Below are 27810 nucleotides of genomic sequence, written 5' to 3' on the forward strand. Positions count from 1 at the left end.
TTAATCAGATCTGGCTTCTTTCTCTGCAGCTTTGTCAGGGGCTGGACTCTTCTTTTTACTTCCTCCTTTTTCTGCAGCTTGACCTTGAGTTTCTTGGCTAGACACTTCATCTGTTTTCCCTTTGCTCTCTTCTTCCCTTTTGTTTCACTCTTTTGTCTGAAGATTTAACCTTTCCTGCTGCCATTTTTGGTTTCTTTTCCACTTTTGGAGGAGCAGGTTTAGCTGACAACTTTGCCAACGTCTTGAGTTCCTCCGTCACGGCCCCTTTGGCTGCGCTGACCTTCCTCCTGGGCCTGTGGGCACTGGGGAGGGCACGTGCCAGATGCCTGGTGCCCGGAGCCTCGGTGAAGCTGGACTGCCTGGAGGCTGCTGCTCTTCCTGCTACCTCGCCCTTTGCCCTCCAGTTTATTTAATAATGCCTGTTCATTCATTCATTTGTCCGGTCAGCATGTTTATTGAGCGATCATTTGCTGTGAATCACAATTCTAGGTGTGCAATGGTAAGGAGCAAACCAAAGGAAATATCTCTTGCTCTCATGGAGCTTACAGTCTCTTTTGTTTAAAAAAAGGCTGTGTCAATGTATAACTGAAAGTTGAATTATGAAACACATTTTCCAGTATTTATTTTTATTTGAACTTTTCACATTCACTAGATTTAAAAGGTATGCCATATTTGTTTATCCCTCTATTTCATCTTTTGTATTTGTGACTATTGTTATTTATTTTTGGATTATGGGATCCTTATAAATAGGGATTTGTTTTTTCTAGCTCTCTTTGGTGGAAGCCTTATTGTAACAAATGTATCTTATTCAACACTAGTTAATGATTTTTTTTTTTTCATTTAGATCCACACAATTTTAGCCTTGGAAGACACCTTAACTGATCATCTAATTTAATCTTCCAATATACAAGTATAGGTGAGACAATGGACGCTCTAGGTGATAGAATTGTTTTGTGTAATAAAAGGTTAGAAAGAGTTGTGGTCATTATTATTGTTGCCAGGTACACATAGCTAATTTTGTCAAAATGGCCTGGAATCTAGTTCTTCTGAATTATTTAATTAAATATATAATCTAGTAACTATTGAAAAATTGGTGTTTAAAGAACTTTAACTTCAGACAGATGTCATGAATTTAAGGTCTGTTATTTCCTACCTGCACAATCTTTGCTCATTTCTTAATTTCTCTGAGCTTTGTTTTTATCACTGGAGAGAAGAATATACATGGGTGGCTCAGTCGGTTAAGTGTCTGCCTTTGGCTCAGGTCATGATCCTGGGGTCCTGGGATTGAGCCCCATATCAGGCTCCCTGCTCAGTGGTGAGTCTCTCTCACTCTTTCTCTCAAAATAAATAAAATCTTTAAAAAATATGCATTCTTCTGTGGGTTTTTATTAGGCTTAAATAAAATATGACATACAAAGTACTTGCCATATAATAACTCAAAACACAGCTTCTGATTGTAAGGCTGGCCTGTCTTCAATATGGCTGCCAAATCCTGGAGACAGAACATGAAGAGGTGAACAGTACCTGAGGTGGGTTTAATATATTCTCCAGCTCTGTCTTAGAGACAACCAGAAATACCACTTCCATCCTCAAACTAAGAAATCTGGCATTTGCATGTCATAGGGAGGAGGCAGTCTAACCCGGATTCGATAAGAACTCAAATGACTAATTTGAATATTAATGATAAATACTTGGTTTTTTATGTTGTTGCTCCTCAGGAAGGTGAGTTGGATCGTACTGATTACAGGACGATTACTCCTTAAGCCTGCCATCAGCGGTTCATGCAAGCATCTTTCACCACATGACAGAGATCATACTCCTGTCCTCTGGTAGAGCAAAAGGTGAGTGTAATAAGCATTACTTGAAACTATGAAGATAACATTTTTCTTTCTTTTCACTGGGAAGTTTCATTATCTTAGACCTTTAATCTCTGCAATTGTTTGCTGTCTTTTAAATAAACAGTATCTGGGGAAGAGAAGCATAGAAGCTTTTATGTTTAATAGCGCCTGATTACCCAGGCCTTTATTTGGTGGTGGGACTTTGGCTGTGAGGAGTAAGAGGTATACTTGTCAAATGAAATATAAGTTTTATTCTGTTATCTTTTTCTACCCTGATCACTTAACCACGTCAATGGCTATTTCTGAGAAGGGAAGTATTTAAAAAATAAAGATAAGGTCAAATATGCCTGAATAAACAAGGTATATCCATGCAGTGGAATACAAAATGATCTGAGACCTACTTGTGATAGAATACTTGACAAACTATTAACATGCATTAATTTCTCAATTCGAATGTTAGTGAAAAATTTTAATCAAATTGTTATTAATATAAAATTTCAAAATGCTACTATAATTTAGGAAAAATATATTTTAAGAATGGGTGGGAGAGATGCTCATCACGTTCAGTATAGTGGTTCCCATAGGGGATGAAGGGAACTGTAATTGAGAAATGGGACAGAGTCTTCAGTATACTTTTTTTGCATTTAAAAAATATGCAATAAAAAGTACCTTAAAATATGATTGGAAGTAATAGCCCTAGGATAAAAAAAGGGAGGTGTTCAGACTAGACTACTTATTGGTCATTTTTTCTGTTATTTAGACTAGCATTGTCCCATAGAACTTGCTTCAGTGAAGGAAATGTCCTATCTCGACGATGCCCAATCAGGTAGCCACTAGCCACATACAGCTACTAAGCACTTGAGATATGGCTAGTGTGACAGAGGAACAGAATTTAATTTTAATTAATCTCAATTTTAAAGTAATCTAAATTTTAATGTGGCCAGTGGCTACCATATTGGACAGTACAGATCACAAAGAACATTATAAGACTTACATTTGACTTCATTTTGGTAAGACCCTATCTTGTTCTTCATGATGAATGTGGATGTGCATATTTGAAGAAAAAACAATAATCTCTTGCTAATACCAAGTATGGCAAAGGGCAACTGAAAGTTATTGGGATACTGGGGGAGGGTAGAAAAAGAAACCTTCCTGACTGTTTACATTTGTGAAGTAGAATGAGTAGAAAGGTCACCAAACGGTTCCATTGGGTGTCTATAGAAAAGAAAGAATCAAAAGCCCTCCAAGTACTCATGGGGGTGCTTCGGATTTGGTAACAGATTTGATAACTGAAGACTTAATTTCCCCAGTGACTCAACTGATACAGGAGGTTTTATCTTTTCCAGAAAATTAAGAGTAAATTGGCTGGCTCAATAGACTTCCTGACTCTGGTTAGATAAGTATTTGCTGTTTATTAAGTTGTTTATGTAGTGCAATAATACAAGGGATTTAATAAAGATAAGACTTCAGATAAATGTCAACACACTTCCCACTCTGCAGCTGGTCCATTTCAAGCAGTTAAAATAAATTAAAAGATAAAATACCACTCACAAAAAAATTGATCATTGTCCAAGGGAAATGTTTAAAATTGAAAGAAATCTCCCACTTTCGGTGCACAAACGCATATGCATATGTGTACGAAATGACCCTCTCTGTAATCTTTACTGAGAAGGAAAGGGACAGGAAGCTGCGTTTTGTAGGTATTTGCTATAATGAGATAAAATTAAAAAGTACTTACAGTATTAATAACCAGTATTATTTATAGTGCAGTTAATGGAGATCTTTGAATTAGAATAAATACTATTAATTATGTTATTTATCTATCTTTACATACATCAAGGCATAGCTAGTGAAAGCTTACTAGGGTGTATGATGTAGATGCTGTTACTGGAATTTAACATAAAGTGGATCTGAATTTTACCCAACCGTCTCTGTTTACACGGCTTTGAAAAAAAATTATGCTTTTCTTGTAGTTTCTGTAGACATAATCTGACGTGTGAAAAATATAGTACAAAGGGTGATAACAGACATGTATCTTTATGGTGGTCAAATCATTATTTCTGTTGCTTTCCAGGTTAAGGTGGATGAGATCCCTTTCCTCTATTCTCTCAAATTACCTGGGGCAAATCTCTACCATTTCAGTATGCCCTTGCCAATTTTTGCCATCCAAAGCCTATCTCATATAGGCCTATCTCATATCTCTTGGCATATAGTACTTGTTCAAAAGAGCGTTTAAAACACTGTTCAGTTTAGAAATGGCAGTCGAGTAGGCCTACGGTGAGCTGAATTCTGAGTCACTGAATTTTCTTATTAGACACACAACAGGAGATATTGGATTGAAGCATGAAGCATGAGGCTTATGACATCAAGTTCTTGGTTTGAGCGGGAGAAAATTATTCATCATAGTTCTAGATTACTCTACTTGAAAATTATGTGGAATATTTAATATTTATAGTATTGTACAGCGTGTTTTTCAAATGCTTGACACGCGGAGACACTGGACATGGTCCAGTGTCTGGGATTAGATGTCCACCTGCCCTATCAACGGGGAAGTTGGGCTTTTGAACAAGGGCACTAGATTGTTTAATGACCACAAATTCCTCCTCCCCCTTTGCAGTATAACTTTGCTGTTCCTTCCTTCCAGAAATGGAGTCTTTTTCTCTACACCTTGAATCTGGGCTGATCTTGTGATTTATTTGACTGGCAGAATGTGCCAGAAGTGACATTGTGTGTTCTTGAAAGGATTTGCAGTGTCTGCCTTGCATTCCTGGAATGCTACCCTGAGACCTCCACAGGAACAGACTTGCTTATTGAAAGATGGGAAGCCGTTTGGTGAACTGAGGCTCCCCAGGTAACTTGTCTCTACCGATATTCTTGTCTCTGAGTATCAGACTTGGGAGCAAAGTTACCTTAGGTCTTCCCATCTCTCTCATCTTCTAGCCGGCTTGGCCACATGAGTGAGCCTGGCAAAATCAGCACAGGAGTTGTTGTTTGATTAAAGCAGTCCACCGAGTTTTGTGGTAATTTGTTGTACAGCAAAGGGTAACTCGAGAAACAGCTTCTCAAGAGAGATTGTTGAGATAGCGTATAGAAAGATAAAGAATAAGGGTGCATTATTTTTCTAGGCCCTTTTGTGTTTGGGAAGGATCTGAATTCCCTGATACAGAGTGACGTGAGTAACTTAGTAGTCAATGACAGATAGTGTAATCAGTACACTGATTACAGTGTTTAAAATTACAAGATCAATGTCCATACATCATTCCCCACTTGTCCATTTTGTTCTTGCAAATGTATTTTGTACAACGTATTTTTTTAGTGGTAGAAATTAAAATTCTTTGGGAATTATAAGAATGAAGTCACGTGATGAATGGCAATAAGAGCGATTGGGATTTCCAGGGATTTTATAGGTAGGAATGACCCTTCTCTATATCCTGACTTACACATATATTGTTCCCTTGTGTATTTGTTAACCACGAGAAAGTAAGTGTGCCTGGAATGCTTGGAATACATTTCTGTCTACCCATACTTCTTGTCATTTTTCTGTGTTTTTTTTTTTTTTTTTTGTGCTTCTGGTGGTGGTTGTTTCAAATTGCTTTGGGCCTCTAAGCATAAAGTGTGAAGTTTTTTCCCAAGTGAAAAAATTTAGAAAAGATTGAAAAAAGAAAAGGTGGAGGAAAGATGAAGAAGTAGTCACAAAAATCACTCTTTAGTGCATCTTGCTAGGAAGCTGCAGGCTACAGAAAGGTTAAAAGTTGACTGGCGAACCATAAGCAGTCTTAAAATATGCTCATATTAATCAATATTTCTCCAAATACCGTAACAGTGCACAATTTCAGGAACAAGAGTAAGTATCTTTTCACCAAGTTGTAGGCAACTGAAAATGCTTCTCGATAAAACATTTTCCAATCTTGGCTCAGAGAAATAATAATCTTATAAAAATATAGTGTTTAGAAGGTTGGAAGAAAGAGCAGAAGATTGCAAAACTAGGCACAAGAAGTCTACCAGCTGTTAGAAAGTTCAAAAAGTCAATAAACGGAGCTAAATACTAGTCTTCTAAAATCATTTTTCAGGTAAGATAAATAGGGTCCTTTTCACCTTAAATTCTCATTTGACAGTATCCCAGCACATGTCTTGGCTATTAATACACTTGGGTAGCCTCAGGGAGACTTTCAAAAAGTGGTTCTTAAGATACTGATATTCTTGTCTCTAGACTCATGAGTCATTTGGACACAAGCGTTGAATTTAAGAGGTACTCACTCCTCACCGTTGAGGAGCTGGTAGAAAAAAGCACAATTATTATATTGAAGATTCAATAAACATTCTTTCATTTTCAAAGTAGATTCTCACAACACTATTCTCAAATCTTTCATGACTAGGTCTTCCGTGAGGAAGAAATAACATGTCTTCGATTTGTCCCTAGACCTGTGGTTCTGGTCATCACTGTGTACCCCTCCCCAAATAAAAAGCCAGGGAAGTAAAATACACAGCTGCCACAGGTATGCTGCCATGGGAGGCAGTAAGAAATCTTGCTCACTAGAACATGGATTCTGTTCATCTTTTTTCACATGAAGATTTCTGTGGCATTGAGATTGTTTTAATGGAATTTGTTGTTAGGAGAATTCACTTTTTAAAGATGGATGTGGGATGTTGACTTTTTTGGGAAATGGCTGAGATGTTCCTCAGTCTTGGTTTAGTTAGGGAAGGTTAGCTGAAACTGAGGCAGGGAGTAGGTTTTCTAAATATCTGGGTCTAATCGTATTTCCTTTTCAAGAGGGGCATAGGTGTGTGTGTGTGAGTGTGAGTGTACTTGCGTGGGTACGCACACTGATGTGCTTGCACGTGGTGAGCTTTACAGAACCAGTTCTTCTGTACTAACTAAACATTACATAATATGTTAGCATTCTATGCCTTGCATGTCCACTGTGGATATGGCGCTCCACGGAGGGTGGCCAAGGAAGCATTCTTAGCTTCCCCTCCTGGATCTTATCGTATACTGGGTTTATGTTGCCTGTTCTTGGTGTTTACATTGAATTACTTGCATCCCAAGAATAGTGTTCCTTCTTAGGAGGTACATATAGTTTTCATCAGTCACTAACTATAGAAGTAACTTGGTAACGTGGAAATGCTGTATCTGTGACCCGTTCATAGGCTGTTGGTGCATCGTTTCCTTTGGCACAAAAAGAATAAGGTAGTGTACAAACCAATATTTAATGAATGAACAGAGAGAACAGAATATCCTGTTAAACTAGTACATAATTTGTGCATGTTACTGACAAATGATTTGTCAATTTATGCCAGAGTAGGTAAGAGGGAAATTATTTTTTTAAATCTTTTGAAACAAATAAGAGAAAATTATATTAGGTCTCTAATATTGCCATTAGGAAAAAAATTTTTGGCACACAACCATGGCATTTTAATTAGTTTTTTATTTCCTATTGTAATGACTCTTGTTTTGTGTCCACGGATTTTGTGCTGGCTGGTTAAGTGACTCAAGAAACAGTTTTGTGGTGGTATAATAGTTTTGTTTAATCTATAATATACATAATGTACCAGGCAATGTCCAATTTAATGAAATATACTTTATGGGTGAAAGAACCCATGTAATATCCTAAGGTACCTTAGTCAAATTTATGATGGCCAATTCATGGGCAGGCACAGCATTACCCAATTAGCAACCTTGGCTTTATGAATCAATTGCATTATGTATTTTTAGATTTCAGTGTCTCTTGTGGTCAATCATCTTTCAACATTGAGTATTCAAATGCAATTTCAAAATGAAGGAGCCAGAATCATTGAATAGCTTAGGTACTTGGCCAGTTGTTTTATGGTGCTGGTTATTGAGAAAGTTAATACGTCTCTGTTGATGGCAATCATAGATTTCTAACAATGCTATCATCAAATTAAATATTATAGAAGTTAGCTAATTTGTTTGAAATATTATTAGGCAGTAATTGTCAGATATATAAACCAAAGAAAAGGAGAATATTTCAATCCAATTGTTTTATTAATCATCTCCTTGTGGGGTTTCCCAAGTATCTATTATATTTGATGAAGAGAATGATGCATTTTATTCAGTAGAAAGCTGAGCTATGCCCACATGTCATTCAACCCAGCTTAACTGTACAAATTAAAAAAAAAACTAAGATAAAAGTTAATATAGAAAGAGGGGTAACAGAGACCTTTGAACAGAATAGCTCTGTGTCAATTCAGCAACAACTCTATTATCTAAAACAAGCTTATCTTAGGATCAATTTATCTATTGAACAGTTTAGAACTCAATCCCTTGTTGAGTGGCTTTGTAATTATTTGAGTGTTTTCTCTCTCCATCTCTATGGCCTTCTTAGAGTTAAAAACAGAGAAACATAACTTACTGATTTAGGTAATTCTGCTTAACTTTATGACTTTAATGATAGAATTGTTTTATACAATTATGGGTATCTTATTTTTAAAAATACCTACTGTGCTTTTCAACATATTAGGAGATTTTTAAAGTCCAAAGACCCATTCTTCAAAGTTTAACTTTAACAGGGTCTATTTAAGGTGGGCTACATATTTAGAGAAATTTTCCCAATACAGAGCTTTCAAGAATGCTGAATAAAATTCTTAAATATTATAAATGCACGACTGAACCCCATTGGAACATAAGGGAAATTCTTGAAAGACCAGAAACAAGGAGAAGTGAGAATGCAGAGCTAAGCAAGCATGGAAACCCTAGAATGTGGGTTACATCTGCAGGGGGACAGGAAGCAAAGTTGCAGCTGGAATAGTGTGGGAGTTTGTTTGGAGACGGGTAAAGAAGGGACATGAAAAAGATGCTCAGAGAGTGACCTGGAACTGCTCCCCACCCCCAAAGGTGAGAGTGTGCAGATAACTTGTCCATGTTGACCTTAGCTCTGGGCAAAGAGCTAATTTAAAAAAAAAAATTTTTTTTTTTAAATTCTCCTTTGTGGATTGATCCTTAAAGCCAGTTCACCTATGAGTTTGGGTCCAGAATCCATACTAGTGTACTATTACAGAGAAAAACAAAACCAACTTGGACTGATAATAAAGTTGAAAGGAATCCAGGCTGAGCTGGTCCGTGCTCCCTGGAAGAGGCAAATAGGAATACATTTGGAGCAACACCATTTAAATGAAGAGGCTGAAGTGATCAGCTTTGAAGGTGGAAGAAGAGTTCATAAATCAAGGAATGCAGGCAGCCTTTCACTGGAAGAGATAAGAAAATGAATTCTTCCCCAGAGCCTCCAGAAAGAAGGCAGCATTCCTCACACCCTGAGTTTGGCCCCATAACACTTATTTCAGTCTTCTGACTTGCACAACTCTAAGATAATAAATTTTACTGTTTGAAGCCACTAGGATTTTGGTACTTTGTCACGGCACCAATAGGAAACATATATGGTGATTAGATAAATTGGCTTCTGGAGAAGTGGTTTTAAGTAGGGAGCTGATATTAGAACCACCAGAAAACAGGGAAAGGGATTTGTATTGGGATTGCGAAATTGAAGTATCTGTTTAGAACTTGAAATATCTGTTTAGAGCATTGCCTTTAGGAAGTACCACTGATTCTTCTCACTCGCTTGGAGGGCATATTCTTTCCATTTTGTGCATACAGAATACCAGGCTCGAATTTTAAGACTCTGCCAATGTGTGAGACACATGTAGAGTGATAAATCCAGAGTTACACAACCGAGAATTGGCTGCCTACTCACAACATGTGATTTTATTTCCTGACAATCAAAATGTTTTAAATTGTTCACCAGAACTTTGATCTTCAGTGTTGAAAAGTGTTTTCCAAAGCAGGTGTAACAAAGGGTATTTAGGGAAACTGAGCCCCAAAATGTGATTTTGTACCTGACTTTTAAAGTACATACCAGTGACACAGAGTAAGACAAAATGCAACAATAAATAAAAGTGTTGCAATATGAGAAGTCATATTTGAGTCCCTGACCCAAGACACCGTAACTCAGTTAGTTGTAGTAGTAAGTGTCTGTCCCCATAACCAGCCACTTTGCCATAAGATACAAGACCACAGATGTACCAAGACGCCTCTCTGGCAATTTTTATACATCGATGCAAAAGTGTGTTAAGCTGCCCTTCCTGTTTTTCAGGTGAAAGTCCTGATGCCTGAGCCTGACTGCTGGCTACACGCATCCTGAATTAAGATTCTCTGTGGTGAAGGCTGGTGAAAAAGTAAATCTCTCTCCCAGTCAATACAATTGCACGCTATGATTCTACCTAAACAATATTTCCACCTATCAGAAGATCACGTAGTATCATTTCCTCGTAGTGTTTTCTAAATATTTTTTATTTACGTAGATCTTGAACTTGGGATATATGAACATCTCTGTGTTAAGGGGCACCTGGGTGGCTCCTTTGGTTGAGTGCCCAACTCTTGATTTTGGCTCGGGTTCGGATCTCAGGGTTGTGAGAACCAGCCCTGTGTTAGATTCTGCACTGGACACAGAGTCTGCTTAAGATTCTCTCTCCCTCTCTCTCTGCCCCTCCCCCACCTCTTAAAAAAAAAAGGAGAAAATGTGTAAAGAGAATTTGAGCTATCTCAAGACTTAGTCTATAAAAAATTTGGTTGAAAAAGCTAATTTCAAAAATCAATATTGCGGAATCCCAAGAATTTGGGTTTTCCATGTAAAATCTGCTTCTGGTTTGTCTTTCCATCCCCATGGAGTGTGTACTACAATGCCTGATCATGATAAGCATTCCATATTTGCTCCCAATATACAGCCACTATGCCCACAGTTGCTGGTTTTAATTCGGAGTCTTCTTTGAGATTCCTGAGTAGCTGGCTTATGGGAGTTGCCAGGATGCTTCCTTAGGAAGTCTCAGGAAGACAAGAGTAGGAATATAAATTGGAGAAGAACGGGACATTTCTCACTCCTCTGCCTCTTCACACTCCATTGTTCTATATCCCACGGAGCGGTGGGTTGGAAAGGAATGGTTGACTTGGACCATCTTGTGAGGATGAGTGAGATCACAGCAAGAACAGGGCTGGGGTGGCAAAATAGCCGAACAGGTATGTGCTGAAACATTAATGCAGCTACAGTTTAAGAAATATGGACAATTATTTCATTCACTACTAGGAACAATACTTAAGTGCAAAAGAACTTTTAATATGAGGCAATATGTTCATGCTAAGACGTCTTAGCAAGCAGTTATGTGCATAATTAGCAATATAATCTTCTCTACCAAAGTAACCTTCCTTCTCTTAAAAATATAATCCAGACCACAGAGCCTGACCCTTCCTTCTGTGAGTATTTTAATATTCAGGTGAGCATAATAGAAATGTGAAAAGTGAGGTGCTTGGGTGGGTCAGTCAGTTAAGCATCTGACTCTCCTTTTTTCAAAAGATTTTATTTATTTATTTATTTGAGAGAGAGAGAGAGCGCGCGCACGCGCGCGCTCGAGCATGAGCAGGGGGAGGGGCAGAGGGAGAGGCAGACTCCCTGCTGAGTAGGGAGCCTGACCCCAGGACCCTGAGATCATGACTTGAGCTGAAGGCAGACTCTTAACCGACTGAGCCAACTGAGGCACCCAGGGGCCCCAAGCGTCTGACTCTTGGTGTCAGCTCAGGTCATGATCTCATGGGTCCTGAGATCGAGCCCCACGTCAGGCTTCGTGCGCAGTGGGAGGGTCTGCTGAGATTCTCTCTCTACTCTCCCTCTGCCCTTCCCCCCACTCACAGGCACGTGCGCTCTCCCTCTCTCTAAAAATAAATAAATCTTAAAAAAAAAAAAAAAAGAAATGTAGAAGTAAGGAAATTTCAGGAAAGAGTGAAAAGTGAAATTAAGGAGAAAAGTGCTATCTTTAAGATTAAGAAAATTCCTTACGGCGGTGCCTGGCTGGCTCAGTTGGTAGAGCACGTGAGTCCTGATATTGAAATTCTGAGTTTGAGCCCTGCATTGTATGTAGAGATTACTTAAAAATAAAAATTAAAAAAATATTTAAAAAAATCTTAAAAAAATAATTCCTTACAAGGGACTTTGGAAGAGGAAAACTGTAGCCACATCATAAAAGACCACCCCTTTATTACCCAATTCACTGTGGTCTTTATATCCATCAAACTGTAAAATTGAAGGTTAAAAAAAAGTAGCCAGAAAATTAGTCAAATTAATGAGTGTAATTTTTCTATTATCCAATAACAAAAAATGTGCATCCCACACGTCAATATTTATCCCACATGATTTTCTTGATCAGTAAATTTGCAACAATCTAGAATGATCTAGAAAGTAGTTAGACTGTGTCTCGCTCTTATGCAATTTTTGTATGGCTGTGTGCCTGAGTCAGAAAAGGAAACGGAATTTGTGTCTGTAGGTGTTCCTGAGAGAGGGGCATGGCCTGCTTTCATAGTAAGTGATGCGTGTAAGTAAGTACATAGTAAGTAAGTACATGGAGAAGTAGCTGTATAGTATATTGCTGCTTTTCCCAGCCGGCCCTTGTGGCACTTGGACTCCAGGCATTTTATAATAAAATGTTCATGGAACGTACAGATGTCTGAGTCTTGCAGTCTCTGTGTAATTGTGATATAGGTGAACGTGACTGTGAGGTTCCACCCAACCTTCACGTGAGGGATTAACTCATGAAGATTGCAGTAAAAAGTGCTTACAGGGGCACCTGGGTGGCACAGCGGTTAGGCGTCTGCCTTCGGCTCAGGGCGTGATCCTGGCGTTATGGGATCGAGCCCCACATCAGGCTCCTCTGCTGGGAGCCTGCTTCTTCCTCTCCCACTCCCCCTGCTTGTGTTCCCTCTCTCGCTGGCTGTCTCTATCTCTATCGAATAAATAAATAAAATCTTTTAAAAAAAAAAGTGCTTACAAAATTAGGCTCTAAGCACTTGGGAATCTTTGTCTCAGGACAACACCTTTGTGGTCTTATTGTCCTGGTGGGCAGGCAGAGTTCCCTTATGTCCATGTCTAGCAGAAATGTCCCTGAAGTTCATTTTAGAATGATTTTTTTTTTCTTATTGGAACCTCCATCATCAGAGTCACAGGCCAGGGCTCCCAAAACCTGAAGCATCTTAGAAACAGCTTTCAGGTCACCCTGGAGCCACTTTTTGAAAGTGTTTTGTCACCTTTTCTGCTTGGGCTCCTTTTCCATCCCATTACCTAGTCGTCTTTCTCTTTTTGAATGCTTTTGGGTTCCTCACAGATTTTCGAGTGTGCTGTCCAAACCAGGATGCTTTCCTCCCTCTGACTAATGGGGAGGAGAGAAGAAGAATTATGTCTGAGCCTTGCCGACTCTACTCCTATTGATTTGTGCTGGTATCATATTGACTTGTATCACAATAGCCCTGAATTGCTGATTCACATTCAGCTTGTGGCTGTCCCCTAGCTCTCTGTCTGCTTTATTTGTCCATACTTGCTTTTCCCTGTTATGTATGTGTTAGAGCTGGTAATTTTTCCAGGGTGTATTACTCTGTACTTGCCCTACTAAATAGTTTTTAGCTGTTCCTCATAATCTAATCAGGTATTATTTTCTTTTTACAGCAAAATATGCATATGTTTTGTAAAGCACTAGTATCTCTCTGGGTTGTCAGCAGACTGATCTGAACACATAGCTGATTTTGCATAGCTTTTTATCAAAACCGCATAATGTCCAATCACACGTACATGTCAAATATCACCGTTCGTAACGTGTTGTACATACGTAGTGCTTGGAGAGTAGATCCTGGATAAATATTTATTGATAGTTAATGACCACAGACTGTTGCACACAGAAAGCCTTCCCAGAGCTTGGAGAAATCACTGATTTTTTTTAAAAAAAAGCATGCATTGGCCTGTCTTTCTTTCCTGTTTACATTTAAACAATAAGGTTGAGAAACTACAAGGCAGAGGGCTTCTGTTGTTCTCAGTGAATAACAGAGATGGTGTTTGGGTAACATGCTCACAAGGTTGGTGGAAATTAACTTCACACCAGGAACTCCGTATTGAAATAGATTGTTTAAGAATAATTCTTCTCTTTGAGAAGGGTGAGGGATTAATCTGCAGAGATGTTCATGCTAGAGCTGTGCATGTGTTGAAATTTGTCAGGGGGAAGATAAATGGGCCCTTCTTGAAAAGTAAATCGCACCATGGCTAATCCCTTGGGAAAGCTGGAGAATTGTTATGGTAGCAAAAGCAACCTCAGAAAAGGAGGCACCGTCACTGTTTACTTAGGAAGGAGAAAGATGGGAGAAGACATGATTGGAAAATGAGATGAAAGCATACTTGACTTTTAAACTGTGTTTATTAAAATATATGCACAGGATGTAATTATATCTGTGTGTGGATTCTTTGGGGAATCATTTGTGTGGTTTAAAATCAGAGTCGTACTTTGGGGTGATATTAAAAATATTTAATAGCCGTGTGTCCAGGCACTGACCATTCAGAACGGATGTCATGGAGGTACCTGGAGCCGTGTCTTGGAGACCCCAGTCCAGGGCCAGATGTTAACCCTTTCGTTGCTGACTCAAGAGAAGGTGGGAGGAGGAGGGAAAGTCACTTAGGGGGCTCAGAGCAAGTGTGTATTTTCTAACATGTATAGAAGATACTAATATTTTAGCAAATACTATGACTGCAGTGTATTTTCTAATATGTATAGAAGATACTAATATTTTAGCAAATACTGTGACTACAGTTTACAGGTAAACTGTAAAACTCTCAACCCTCATTCCAACAGAAAATTATCTAGTAGACTGAAAAAGATTTAAATTTCCTCAAAGAGGAAAGTCACGAAATGTCCATGAAATTTGAATATCGGGTAACAACAAATACTTTTTTTAGTGTTAAGTATGTCCCAGGAAATATTTGGGATATATTTATACATTACTTGTTCATCCGATATTCAGATTTCAAACTGGGAGCCCTGTATTCTATGTGGCAACCCTAAGTAGGATATAGTTAGCAGGAAACGCATCAGTATCCTGTGGAAGATGTTAAATGAAAGAGAGGAGAAAGGTATGCTACAGGCGGCCTGGCACACTGGGCACCTGAACATACTTGGCAGAGAGTTGCTTTGGAATTCCAGACATATGGCACGAAATCTTAGCTGTAGAGCTACGGAACCGTAGGATACAAAGGTTGCACATAATAAAATGCTTTTGAAATTATACTGAGAGAAGATAAGGTGGCACTTGGATTTAAAAAGTTGCATTTCCCAACTAGGAGAAGCTAATTCAGTCATCATCAAATAGCATCCATCAAGGGCTGTCTATATGATACTGTGCCAAGTGTTCTCAGAAAACTATCATGGCAGATGGCCTTTGTCAGCCTGTAACGTAGACATCTATACTGAAATGGAATCATAAAGGAAATAACTTGAAGAAATGTTGATCAAGAATCCATAATCTCTCTCATTCACCTGAAATGGGGAGGAGAAAAATTAGTCTGATTTATAGGAGAGGGTTTTATAAATTGTTCTAAAATACAGTTTTATTACATAAAAACCTTGGTATATACAACTATATTGTAGGTTCAGAAATATATGCCCCTGAGCAGGGCTTTTCAACCTTAGCACTATTGACATTGTGTATGAGTAATTTTTTCTTGTGAGGAGTTTCCTGTGCCTTGTGGGTATTACTGGCATCCCTGGCTTCTTCCCATTAAAGCCAGTTACATGCCCTTTCCTAGTCGTGTCAGTCAAAACTGCCTCTAGACATTGCCAAATATTCCCTGGGGGACAAAATTGCCCTGAGTTGAGAGCTACCATTCCAGGAAACTACGGGAGGGAGATCCCGAGCAATGTGGGTGGGTGGGTGGGTGGGTGGAGGTCTCCCTAAACTCACAAATGTGTCCACAAAAGAGTTAGTTTTAAACATCTGCTATGCACACAAAGCCCTCATATTCAGTCACCACCAATGGTATTAAAAATACTGACACCTGGCCCCACCTGAGACTCCGGTTTATGTGGTCTGGAGGAAGGCTTGGGCAGCCTGATGTTTACAAAATGCCTCAGGGGTGCCTGGGTGGCTCTGTGGGTTGGGCATCTGACTCTTGGATTCAGCTCAGGTCGTGATCTCAAGGACGTGAGATCAAGCCTTGTGTCGGTCTCCGCACTCAGCTCAGAGTCTGCTTAAGAGTCTCTTTCTTCCTCTGCCCTTCCCTCCCCTGCTCTCTCACCCCCCCCCCCCATAAATAGATCTTTTTAAAAAATGCCTCAGGTGGTTCCGTGTTGAGAATTACGCTATGGAGCAGTGGTCCTCAAACCTTCGTGAGCATCAGAACGACAGGAAAGCCTGTAAACACACATTGCTGGGCCTCTATACTGGCCTCAGAACTTGCGTTTCTCAGGTTCCCAGATGCTGCTGATGTTGCTGGTGTTCGCATCACACTTGGAGAACTGCTAGTTTAGAGACACGCTCCCTGCCTCTCTTCAGCCTTTCACTTCCACCTCTCAAGGGAAGGAAGTATGGCGAACCAGGACACGCGGGACTGGCGAGCGATAGAGGAGGAGGAAGCCCATGTCTTCCCATCCCTGTTAAGACCTTTTTTGAATCCTTCCCTCTGTAGGCTGGGTACATTCAGGTGTTCTCTGTAGTACAGCAAAGCCATCTGCTCCTACCCCAGTACCTGGTGGTGAGTTTCGCTAAATTCTAGACTGTGTTCCAAGAATCCAACAGTGCTCACATGTCTAAGCATTGTTCTCCAGAGCTTGACCAGGCGTGAAGCTATTTGATCTTCATGTGCCAGAATCCCTTATTTATCTCTTAATCAGTTCTGACCTTGGATGGGAAGGAGAATAATTGGTTAGACCTCTCTCTTTACTGAGCATGCCCTAATTCAGTCACTTGGACTTCTGTCTTGTTCTTCAGCATTGGAGAGGGAAGGTGGGACCAGAGGGTACATGTAGAACCTCTTTGCGGTGTCCTCATGCAACTCTTGACAAAACATAATTGTGAGAAGCATAATAAAAGTACATAAAATGTTAGGAAGCATAAATCTTAGGATTTGGTTGTGGCAAGGTTAAGTCTGTAAATGTACATTCACATAGAAACTTGTGAGAACTCCCTGGAATGGCCAATCAATATCAAGGCTGAGTTCACTGTACTCCTCCCTTCTTGACTCTCCTCTCGACTGAGCCAGGTCTGCAAACATCACTTGGTTGCAGCAGTTGGGATTCTGGCTCTTACTTGCGTCTCTAACTCACTCTCTTGTTAATCTGTCTTATATTTTGTTTCCCCACTATTGCTTGCCAGGTGATATTATAATTCCAATTAATCAGGTTAAAAGTTGGCCTGGAAGAGGGTCATGAGAACCCACTGAAATTTGTTCACAGAGCACTGCAGTGGTCTTTAAGGGGATTGCCTGCTAAAGTGCTATACATATTAGAGCTACACATAAATATTCATATATTCATTGATGATGGATTGCATGAATAGAATAATGGACAAAGGTGGTTAGGAGAGCTAGTCTATTAGAAAAATTTAAAATACAACCCTACTGTCCTACAAGTAGAACTTGAAAATTGCTATGCCAAGGGTATTTCTTATCCTCAGCCTTGTCATTCTATGCAAATTCTAGAAGACCCAAGGGGAATGCTAACCCTGCCTCTCCACGAGGGAAACTAATTCAGTATAAGTTCTCTTCCTCTACGAGCAATCCCTAAAAGTGAAGCATAAGACATAAACAGCATATCTTAAAAAATAGTAAAGCTGAACATTTATGTGGTTTGAGCAATGTACATAATCATTTATAAACATAGAAGAATCATGGCCAGTAATAATAATTTGAGCCCTAGATTGTTATTTATATGAGTGTTTCCTTCTTTTGCTTGTATTAAATTCCACCTAGGTCTAATTTCTAGAAGTTCCTCTGGACTTCTGAATAGTCAGATAGACCCATCTTGGTAGGAGAAGGAAATTTATGGAGGGATTCAGCCCAAATTCTACCTCTAGTCAAGATCTCCCCAGGTTTCAAGAAAAACAGCTGTTCAGCCTTTTCTCCAAGTTCTACCAGAAGTGGGTCCTTCATCCACCCTTGTTATCTGGCTGTAGTCCTTAGTCACCCTTACTGGCAGGTCTCTTTCTTCTGGCTAGCCTGTGTCATTTATATCCATTTTCTCTGCCACATGGTGCGTAATTGCTCACTACGAATACCCTTTCCCCTTCTCTGCCTGACAGGCAGGTCCACCTATTGTTTGTTTCCTGGGATATGGTTTCTACTATTTTTCACAGGTGACTATCAGTCTGAAATCTCCAGAGAGGCAGAACAGTTAGAGGGAGATGAGGGAAAGAGAGAAAGATTTACTGTAAGGAATTGGGTCGTGTGATTATGGAGGCTGAAAAGTGCCAAGTTGGTAAGCTGGAGATCCAGGAGAGCTGATAGTGTGATTAATTCTAGTCCATATCTGAGTCCAAAGGCAGAAGACTAATGTCCTAACTCAAAGATAGTCAAGCAAGAGAAAGAATTCTTTCTTTCTCAGTCCTTTGTTCTATTCAGTGCTCCAAAGAATTGGATGAAGCCCACTGACACTGGGGAGGGCAATCTGCTCCACTTAGACTGTGATTCAAGTGTTAACTTCATCCAGAAGCACCATCAGAAATACATAGAGAAATAATGTTTAACCAAATATCTGGTCCCATCAAATTGACACATAAAATTAACCATTACAATGACACATCCCAACAATTGAACTAGGATGCTCTTTATCTCTGAATCTCAAATATTTCCATGATCCTTTTTTTTTTTTTTTTTTTAAAGTAAGCTCTAGACCCACCACGGGGCTCAAACTCACGAGTCACGTGCTCTGCCTACTGAGCCTAGCAGGCACCCCTCCTTGTAGGGAGACTGGCACTGGTCACAGCATGTAATGACAGCTGGACCCAGCCTAGAGGCAAGGAGGTCTGTTTCCCAGCCTTGAGGTGGCAGATCCCTCCTAATACAACTTGCCACCAAATTGTGATGCCACGAAATTGTTCTCTCTGCCGTGAACACAGAAGGAAACGGTTTTTGCTCCTTGCTCCTGGCAGCCGTAGAGACAGCCACTAGTCTGAATTCAATCCTCTGCAAGCCTGAGGATTTCCCTTTTCTTCTGATGGCCTTCGAAGACCTGTATGTTTCAGATCTGGGCCTATGATGCAATTTGGGCACTGTTGCAAATAACAGTAATGATCCTGCAGGTGCCCTTTAGTGAATGCCTCCTAAATGCCAGGCCTTCTGCATCATTATCTCACTCAGGGCCCCTACCATGTTGCATGGTTGATATTTATTTTCTCACTTTCAGAGATGACTCTCAGGTGAATAACTTATGTCAGGCAAGTGAAGGTTCTTTGAAATCATACCCAGTCCCAACTCTAAAGCCTGTGCTTTTTTCATTGCCGGCACAAACCCCGGACTCGGGTAAACACAAAGACACACACTGGGTGGCCTAGTTTAGGCCAGTCCTCTGAAAGGATTCTGGATTATATGGACTATGATGATGGATCTTATTGAATCCTGGGACCTGCTCCAGACTCCAGCCCAGGATTATAATTGGAGAGTCAGTTTCCAGGGATGGAAATGTCTAATTGATGTTGGCATCCTCTACAACATCTGACAAAGTGCACTCTACAAATAGGCGATCAAAAGATATCGATTGATTCATTGATGGGGAAGCGTGCAGGCCTGATGCAGCAAATACTATCTCCTCTGATTCTGCTTGTGCCTCAAGTTAGATGAGTCGTCTTGGCATTTCATTTTTTGGGGGGAATTGGCAAGATATTCAGGGTACTTACATTCCAGTCCTGGTACTGCCAACCTCAGTCTGGCTACATAACGCTCAAAATCTTGGTTTCCTCTTTTTTGAAGGAGAAGGTGGAACTGGACATGCCCCTTTCATCAGAACCACTCTCTAGTTGAATGACACGGTGAGGTTCTAACAGTTGGTAGTAGTTCCCAAGTTACACGGTGACTAAGGGGAAGAAGACAGGAGCTAGTGTCTCCAGCCTGCCACCTCTGGCAGGGCTTAGGTCACCTACAAAATTAGATCAGGATGTTCACAGACCATTGACCTGCTGGTGGATGAAGATTTTTTTTTTTTTTAAAGATTTTATTTTTATTTATTTGAAGAGATAGAGACAGCCAGCGAGAGAGGGAACACAGGCAGGGGGAGTGGGAGAGGAAGAAGCAGGCTCCCAGCAGAGGAGCCCGATGTGGGGCTCGATCCCATCACGCCAGGATCACGCCCTGAGCCGAAGGCAGATGCTTAACGACTGCGCCACCCAGGCGCCCCTGGTGGATGAAGATTTAAAGAGGAAGTTTTGAGGCCTGAGCTGGAGGCAAAAATGACAACAGGTCAGTTCAAGTCACTGTGCCAATGGGCTAAGCAAGAGGGGCAGGGTTTCTGCTTCAAAGAATGTAGTTGCTGCCACCCCAGATTCCTGCCTTGGAGTTTCCACAAAGCCTTTCACCAGCTATGGCAGCTTCCTTGACAAGGGCCTTGACTGAGCCTTGCAAGTTCAACCCCGGGGCTGTCAGACCTGTGTTTATATTCTCACTCTATCGCTTACCAACAGTGAGGTGTGGGGCCTTAGTTTCTTCATCAGAAGGCGGCGAATAATTATAATTGTAATTATAAAATAAATATTTCCTCCTACCTAGAATTATTGTGAGGATACAATGAGATAATAAATAGTAGGTACTCGGCACCATGCTGGGCTTACCGTAAGCCTATGATACGATGTGTAGCTATGACGAGGGGGTGCTGTGGGGTGGTCACCACTGGTGCCTCTACCTTTTGACAGAAGTCACACAACCAAGGAACCAGAACACTGATTTCTCCCTGTTTCTTCAGCACTTTTGTGCATTGACCTGTTTGAAAACTGGTGCCAAACTCAGGAAGGGGGAGGCATCCTGTGGGGTTTGAGTTTAGGATCTCAACATTAGAATTATTCATTCCTTCCTTTACCCATCCTTAACGCAATCGATAAACTTCTCTAATACACCAGCTTTGTGCTACTTACTATACTCAGGAATTAAAAATGAAGATATAGTTGACCCTTGAATAGCATGGTTGTTTGGGGTGCTGACCCCCATGTAGTTTAAATTTGACCCCCCAAAACTTTACTACTAATAGCCTACTGTTGACCAGAAAGATTTCCTAATAACATTAACAGTTGATTAACATACATGTTTTATATATTACATGCATTATATACTGTATTATTATAATAAAGTGAGTTAGAGAAAAGAAAATGTTAAGAAAATCTTAAGGAAGAGAAAATACATTTACAGTGGTAAAAAAAAAAAATCCGTGTATAAGTGGACCTATTCAGTTTAAACCCATGGTATTCAAGGGTCAGTTACATTAACTCTGCCATCTAACTGCTTATTTCTAATTTTTCCGATATCTGGCACAGTGGGTTATTAGTTACTTCTCAAGTGAAGCAATTGATTCCAGGTGTTATGAATTGAGTTGTGTATCCCCAAAAAGATGTGCTGAAGTCCTAACCCCAGTACATCAGAACATGACTTCATTTGTAAATAGAGTCTTTGCAGACTTAACCAGGTTACGATGAGGTCATTACTGTGGGTTCTAATACAACATGGCTTGTCATTACGAAAAGGAGAAATTTGGACGGAGATACACACACACAGGGAGAACGCTGTGTAAAGAGAGGATTGGAGTGATGCATCTAACAAGCCAGGGGTGCCAAAGATCACCAGCAAAGCCCCAGAAGCCTGGAGGAGGCAAGGCAGGATGCCCCTGCAGGGTTGAGAGGAGCACAGCCCTGCCGACAACCTGATTTCAGACTTCTGGTCTCAAGAACTGTGACACAATAATCTCTGTTATTTTAAGCCACTCTGTTTGTGGTACTTTGTCTGGCAGTCCTAGGACACTAATACACTAGGATAGGAGATAGATATGACTAAGGAAAATACAATGATATGTGTGCCTGGGTAAAAATATACACAAAGAAATAGGTGCCTATAAAGTCATGTTGCAAAGCTCTAGTGACTGAGGAGAGAAAAGGACTTAAAAGTGAGATAAAATCTAAGTTTGGTCTTCTTGTGGCCTTTGTGTCAAATCTGTCAGGATGAATACTGATTTATGGCTTCATCTCTGATTTAGAGTACCCCAAATACTCTGGCCAGGAATGGTGTCGGTGACACGCACATTGAAAATCAGAAGTGACACCTGAGTCATTTAAAAATATTTAAAGCATAAATATATTTCCAGTTGTTTTATACATATTAAATATTTTCAGTTATTGTTTATTCTCTGTTTTTCAAGCCCTGAAGTTGGTCTAAGTTTGGTTAGAATATTTGAATATCCATATTTCCTCATATTTGCGTACCAGGTTACAAAAAGTAGATCCACACGAAGTCCTTGGACCAATCTTTAAGATGGTCAATATATTTTTGTATGTTCAGACCAGTTCTCCTTGTTGATTCCCTCAAACTGGGGCCCAGGTTGGGTATCCATTATCCTCCCCCCCCCCCCCCCATTTACTCTGTCTGTGCCTACTCAGACATCAGTCTGGAAAGATTAAGGGAGGCTTTCTCTGCAGGCTTTGGTAGCCTTGATTTCTGAGTTTTTATAGGCAGGACAAGACCATCTTCTAAACAAATTTCTTACATACCTTGAGGTTTCCCATCTTGCTTTTCTGTACGACTCTGTTTCAGGGTCCACATTCCTATATACGCAGCTCCACAAACTGACAGAGCACAAAAATTCAGGGACACAGGGACAGAGGATTCAGGATAAGTGAGTATTTTTTTTTTTTAAAGATTTTATTTATTTATTTATTTGACAGAGAGAGAGAGAGAGAGACAGCCAGCGAGAGAGGGAACACAAGCAGGGGGAGTGGGAGAGGAAGAAGCAGGCTCATAGCAGAGGAGCCTGATGTGGGGCTCGATCCCATAACGCCAGGATCACGCCCTGAGCCGAAGGCAGATGCTTAACGACAGAGCCACCCAGGTGCACCAGGATAAATGAGTATTCTAAGGAAAATGATTATATGTACAGAAAGTTACACATTGTGACAGGTGAATTTTGCCTTTAGGTTTAACTGGTTTGAAATTGATTTGATTAACTATGACATATGACGAACATTTTACACACATTGCAAAAATAAATAGTTACTTTGGGGTGGAAATATTTGCCTCAGCATATTTTTTTGGGGGGGGATAGAAAGCATGGACTTTATTTTTAAACACATTCTACCATTTTCTCATATGTTTTTCTGTGAGTCTGGGGAAGAAAGTTAACGACACAAATGCAAGTTATTTTTATTGACTCTTAGGTTATGGTGGAACTAGATGAATAGAGCTTAAAGTCAAGTGTTGCTAGGTATATCCAGGCCACTTGGCACCTCAACAGGTAAGCACTTTTTCTCAGAGAGAACTGCGCTGTATTGATCTTATTCTGCTCCACTGTTGGGCAATCATATGAAATTTTAAGCATCTCTTTAGAATTCCTAGCTTTTTGAGGGCCAATTTCTACTCAAGGTTTTTATAGCTGATCTCTTATGACATCTATCATTCCAAGCATTTGAGCATCCATATTAACACTCGTATGTTTCTCTGCCATGCATTTTTTTTCCATTTGTTTGTCCAAGCTTATCTAGATTGTACATTTCTTAAGGTCAATGAGAGAGAGAGAGTGTGTGTGTGTGTGTGAGAGAGAGATTTCCTTTGTCTCTCTGGGCTTTGTCCACAGGGCATGCGCAACTCATGTTGTTATGGTGAAAATAAAGCCCAGAAATAAGCATACAGCTCTCTCTGCCAAAGACGTCGTGTCTTTCCTTCTCTTTCTTCTTGCCCCACACTGACCCAAAGATTCTAGATGCCTGCTCTCATGAAATCTATGAAATTACTTTCTGTCTCACCCTCTTTTCTCTCCGAAGGAATACGTGTTTTGCCTTTTTTATCCCTTGACTCATCACAGAAGCAGAGAAATGCTTGACTCTTTGTGAAGTCACCTCCAGCCCACCACACCAAGTCCTCTCACAGCATTAGCATGTGGGCAGGGCACTAAAGAGAGGAGGGAAGGAGAGGCGTACTGGGGGAAGAAGTTGGAGGGACATTCTGCCTAGTACCCCGAGTGTCCAAATATTATCTCCCAATGAAATCAGCCATGAGACAGAACAGAGTTCTGATTTAGATATGCCACTGCCTCATTGGTGACCCTGAGTTGCTTGCTTGCTATCTTGGAGCTTTAGTTTCCTAATCTGTAAAATGGAAAAAATAATATATCCTGCTTACCTCGTGCATGTATGCGTACAAATGCAAGGTGGAATGATTTTGGGGCAGTGTGGCAATCATGAACCAATCTTTAAGATGGTCAGTATATTTTTGTATGTTCAGACCATTTTTCCTTGTTGACTCCCTCAAACTGTGGCCCAGGATGGGCGTCCTTTACCCCCCATTGAGTCTTCTGGGACTAGGATGGGTCCAGTTCCTCCTGGGAGAAGAAGGGCCATGAAGGATTTAACAGGCATCTGCTCTAAGAGCAGAACACATGTTCATCAAGTCTGCCTTTCATGAAATGATTTGGTAGAATATATTGAAATTAAATAAATAATGTATTATGAAATTTTACCAAATTTGAGAAATAGCTCCTGGGGGGCATCTCTAGGACAATTTCCTGAGGAGGTCAATCTTGTGGAACTTTGTCTGAGGAAAGAACCTATTTGCAGCAACTGTTCGGTTGAACCATACAAAATTACAATATCTGACCTTTTTTGACCCACAAAAATTGGGTCAAAATGACAATTTTGCGTGGTTCGACCTAATTCATCTTAAACTACCACGTTCTGCTGTGGATTGTGGAGTCATACTCTGGTTCCAGGGCTCTGGAGCAGTGATGAGACTAAAATCTGCTGAAGAGAACTTCTAGCTGTTACCAAAAAATTGTTTCCTCCAATTTTGCAAATCTTCCATATGTCTTTCTTTAATTTAAAAACAAAGCCATGAAGTGTAGCTGCTACGTGTCTGGCAGAAATCTGTTTATGCCTGGAATTGGTAAATATCAAGATGCCTCTTAACACTGACTGGCAAAAGCTGCAAAAGTAAAATATGTAAACAAAAAAGAACTCAGTGGCTAGGCGGGTGCGTAATCCAAAGAGTATTAATTTGCATAATAAATAGTTCAATACTCAGGAGATTATAAAATAGCAATTACTGTTGAGTTGCTCTATTAGGGCTTGCTAACAAAAAAGACATTTAAAATGCAATGGTTTGCTTTTTACAAAGAAGTTCTCCTAAAATCTTTATTTTGAAACACGATTTTATTATTTTTTAGAGAGGTTTTACATACTTGGCACACTTCTTCAGTAGAGAAGCAGAAATATCCTAGTCAAAAAAAAAATAATAATAGTGAAAAGTAATCTATGGTTAAAAAAAGATAACGAGCCATTAATATTTTTTTATCTGTTAAAATAAAAAGTACCTGCTGGGGAGTATGTTTCCCCGCGGGACAAGAGTAGGGGAGACCAGTGGGGAAGTGTAGATTCAGACTGTTCAGTAGTAGGCGGTACACTCAGGCAGGGGGTCGAAACAGAAGTCATTACGTTTGAAAAAACCACAGCCTACTTATGCTAATAGAAAGGTAGGCTCCTTCTAAAATACCATCTGTGTTTTTTAAAATGACTCAAATGTTCCAGGTATTGTGTATCCAAGTGCAGTTTCCATTTGCTTGACATACTGTAAGCATTTACTATTGGAAAAGAAATAGAGCTTTTTCAGTTAGTGTATTTTTGAAATAAATGTCACCATTTAAATGCCCTTACATAGAATTCTTAATTTTTCAATAACATTGGGTTTAGAGATTTATATGCATACATTAAACCATTTGATTAAATGTGCATGTACATGTATAAACCTGTTTTTAAAAATCTTTGTTTCCTGCTATGAAGAGGATGTGGTGACATCAAGGAAAGGTTCTGTTTACACCCGTTTATCGGGGAAGATCCCTATTGAAATGAAGATCTTGGTATTGGGGTGGCTTGATTTGTTGGGCTAGTGGTTGCCCCAGCAAGGTTGCAGGCTGGAAGGATGAGAAATGAGATAAAAAAAATGAACATTCATTGCACACCTGTTAGGTGCTAGGAATTGTGCTGAACAGTGGAAAGCTCAGTATTCTACACTGAGATGACATTACACCTCAAAGTTAGAGACATCATTATAGTGCTCTCCAGTAGCCCCAGGGTTTAAAAGCTCCCAGAGTGCTACACAAAGGAACAATTTATTTGTGTGTGGAAGAAGCCTCCTCTAAGTAAGACTCCATAGTTATTCCCCCATCTCATAAGGAGATGAATTTCTAATAAAATTTTATTTTTGTATTTAATAATATTTATCAAATATTTTTGAAATATGCGTATTGTTTTGTTAAATTGTGTACTACCAATACTTAAGAAAAAAAACTCTACCCAGAAGAATGTTTTTTAATACTTAGGACCACATGATAACAGGATATTTTTAAGTTAAAAAATTCAATTTATATGCCTTTTTTTGTGGTTGCAGAGAAGTATGATAACATAATCAATAGAGTGCTTTCAAATATTAAAGACTTATTGTAGTCAGATAAAATTGTGTGAGAAAACAGGAATGGAAACAATTTCTATGAGACAAAGGAATCATATAAAATTTGCAACTATTTGAGAAGCCTTGGTTGAATCTCTTTTTCAGTGGATGATGGCGGGTGTAAAATCACTATGGCGTTTATGTCCCATTGAATTCATTGAAAAGAGTGATGTAAAGTTGTATTTTAAAATGTCAATATTACCTCCTTTACAACTATTTTCACTTATGATTAATTTAAGATGTCAACTTGAAATGTATGAGGGACACATAGTTTTTTCAAATTTATGGGCATTTTCTCCTGCCTCCTTGTATGTGTAGCCTCAAAGAAGACACCCCTGAACGCTGGCACTTTAAAAGAAGTTTAGAATTCAGTTTATTTTCTTTTGACTATTAAAAAAAAAAAAAAGTCGCCCAACTTCAATTTTTGGTACATCGCAAGGTAGATTAAAGATATTCGTGATTTCATTCCCCATCGTCCCCACCAATTCCTGTACTTTTTCTCTCTTTGCTCCTTGCCTTCCCATAGCACTTGAAGTCGGTGTCCAGCACAGTGACGGCATTGTCAGTGTTTAAGATCTGTATTTGAGAACTTGAATCAAATGTTTATCTCTTCATGGCCTGAAAACCTTTTTTTTCCCTAGGATAACGTATGTGCTGGGAAGCTCAGCTCATGTTACTAAATACGTCTTTTTTTTTTTTTTTTTAAGATTTTATTTATTTATTCGACAGAGATAGAGACAGCCAGCGAGAGAGGGAACACAAGCAGGGGGAGTGGGAGAGGAAGAAGCAGGCTCATAGCGGAGGAGCCTGATGTGGGGCTCGATCCCATAACGCCGGGATCACGCCCTGAGCCGAAGGCAGACACTTAACCGCTGTGCCACCCAGGCGCCCCACTACATACGTCTTTGAGAGAGTTCTGAGTGATGTTCCGGTCTCATGTGTTACGCAAACCGAGTGTCCTGTTCTTCTACCGCCACGCATCTTGGCTTTCTCTTGACGATGAGGCATCTCCTTTTCTTTACTAGGATGGGCTTTTCCTCCATTGTCGCCCATGGGGAAAAAGATCTGGAGACGCCACTGGTTTTGTTATGGCTTCTTTGTCTTCCAGATGTCGATAAGATCTCAGCCGCTGTCAGAATCATCTTTACGTGATTACATTGACTCTGTATTAGAAGATAACTCGCATTTGGTCTCTGTGTCCTTTTGAAGTTCCAAATGTAGAAGTTTTGATACTTCCAGATCTTCATTCTAGATCCCATTTGCTAACATTTCACATTTCGTTATTTAAAATTACTGTACTTACTAAACTGATAAAAATTAAATATAAATGCGAAGTCATCAGATCCATAAAGTAGTTGCCACGTGTGATCTAACCTGTTCAGAATTACAGCTCTGCTTTCTTGCCAAAAGGGAAATCTAGGATGCTTGGAGTCATCAGCTAATCATCACTCTCCCGTGAAATAGATCTCACTGATTCCATTAGT

The 27810-nt window shown here is 39.8% G+C and overlaps 1 pseudogene; it reads right to left on the reverse strand.

Annotated features, from left to right (window-relative positions):
- On the reverse strand, nt 1-27369 carry LOC113266867 (non-histone chromosomal protein HMG-14-like; annotated as a pseudogene).
- Nucleotides 27370-27810: the final 441 nt, after the last annotated feature.

Source organism: Ursus arctos, unplaced genomic scaffold (genome assembly GCF_023065955.2).
Source record: "Ursus arctos isolate Adak ecotype North America unplaced genomic scaffold, UrsArc2.0 scaffold_3, whole genome shotgun sequence".
Classification (NCBI taxonomy): domain Eukaryota; kingdom Metazoa; phylum Chordata; class Mammalia; order Carnivora; family Ursidae; genus Ursus; species Ursus arctos.